Source organism: Olea europaea, chromosome 11 (assembly GCF_002742605.1).
Source record: "Olea europaea var. sylvestris chromosome 11, O_europaea_v1, whole genome shotgun sequence".
NCBI classification, from domain to species: domain Eukaryota; kingdom Viridiplantae; phylum Streptophyta; class Magnoliopsida; order Lamiales; family Oleaceae; genus Olea; species Olea europaea.
Genome location: NC_036247.1, coordinates 32,438,631 through 32,440,615, shown reverse-complemented (window position 1 = coordinate 32,440,615; position 1,985 = coordinate 32,438,631). Strand labels below are relative to the sequence as shown.

The 1,985-nt window shown below is 33.9% G+C and overlaps 1 protein-coding gene across 1 annotated transcript in view; it reads left to right on the top strand.

Annotated features, from left to right (window-relative positions):
- Positions 1–1,985, top strand: part of LOC111404736 (E3 ubiquitin-protein ligase SGR9, amyloplastic) — a 12,873-nt gene that overhangs the window by 8,621 nt on the left and 2,267 nt on the right. The window lies entirely within an intron of this gene.

Here is a 1,985-nt window from a genome sequence, read left to right as displayed (position 1 = left end):
GCCTCCAAGGGGCGCAAGCACACGAGTTACAGAAAAGGAAGTGTTTAAGTCTAAAAGCTAAAGGAATGAAAATTACATATTCTTTGTTCGAGAGTTTTTGATTCGGTCCTTTACTTCTAAGTTCTTTCTCCCTTTTATACTTCATAGGCAATCCCTTTGTGATTAACTGCTCTAAAAAACTGTTTGATCGCCCTATAACTACCCACTTTCTTTGTAGTGGCCATTTTGTCATGAAACTGTCCTTTTAACTGCTGCCATTATCTTGCATCGTTCAACCGCTTTCGATTGAACCCCTTGAGTCGTGAAACGTGATAAGGTTACTTTAGCAACTGCCTCATTAACTGCATTTCTTGATAATCATAATGCGTTATGTTTGTTGATACGTTAGGCGACTTGAAGATTTGGGCGAGACTCTGGGCGACCGTATGCCACTCTATTCGTTCAGATTCTGAGCGACTTGCAAACTTGGGCGATGGCGTTACCGCACTATTGGACCCCTTATTTGGGCATTCACCTTGATTCGTTCAATTGGATTTCGTTCTTTGGGCTATCTGATTTGGGGATCCTCCAATTGGGCTTTACTCTCTGGGCTATTCGATCTGGGCTGAATTTTTATGTGTCAACAGCAATAATACAATCTTTTCTAAGTGTACACTTTAAAATCAATATAGTGTTCCAAATGCACCCAAATTGGAAAATGTAAAGCCATCTCCAATGGTAGCCCAAAATACCAAATTTGACCAAAATTTGGTGCAAAAGCTCTCCAATGTAGCATCAAAGTTTGCACCATTTTGATGCATAGTAAACCATTTTGGTGCAAATGGTGCATGTCATATTTGCCATTTCTTTCCATTTGCCAAATTAATTGATGGAGGGTATTTGGGTCATTTATGTTATATTTTTTTAATACAATAATTTTTCATTATTATTATTTTAATATTTTAGATAATTTAACGTAATTATTTATTTAGTAATTTATGTATTTATAAAATAAATAAATAAATATTTTTCAAATAAATAAATTATTTAGAATAAAAAAGAGCAGAAAATGATTAAACATCGTACATTTGGTGTAATGCTTGGTGATTATTTTTAATTTGGTGCAAATTTTGTTATAAAATGATGTAAATTTTAATGTAGGGTCGAAGATGGACTAATGACATGCATTTCACTTTGGTGTTGAGATGGTGGCCAGAGGGAAAGGCGGTGTAATGTTAGTGAAGAAGGCGACAAGCCCTTGATAACTGCAGAGTATTGTAGGGATCATTTGCACCTTTTCCATTATTAAATCTACTATTTTGTAGGGCCAAAAGTTATATTGAGTCAAAGAATGTGCTAACTTGTTTTGTTTATCCTTTGTTGTTTGTTGTTTTAGACATATTAAAGAAGAGATAATGAAAAGAAAAGGAGTGTAAATTGGACACAAACTTGTGGACAAAAATCCCAAATCCACCACCCACTCCCTTCCATTCTACTCCATCACTTCACCCCTTTGCATGCCCCCGTTTACAATAATACATTGATGCATGATAATTAGGATTGGACTTTTGTTTTTGGTTTTATTTCTTTTTATTAATAAAATTTTCTTTGAGACAAAATATTTTTCAGAAAATTATCTAAACATATTTAGAAGTTATCTTTTAGTCCATGAGCAGTTTTTAACTGTTCAAAAATCTTAGGATAAATTTCTTTGGGATACCCGATTTTTCATGCATGTCGTTTGGCTATTTAACGATTATAGAGAGTTTGCTTGGCAGGGTTTTACTTTCGTTTCCTTTTTTGTATACGGTAATGACTTCTCGTTAAAAACTCATATACGGTAATAGATAAAACACTTTTACAAATTTATTATTATTTTTTTTTTTTAGGAGTAACTTTTTAACTTTTCAGAGCCTTGTCAAATTGGCGCATATATATTTATTTAGGTGAAGATACCGCCAATATGATATTAAAAGGCTAGGGACGTGACTGCCATACTTTAGGTG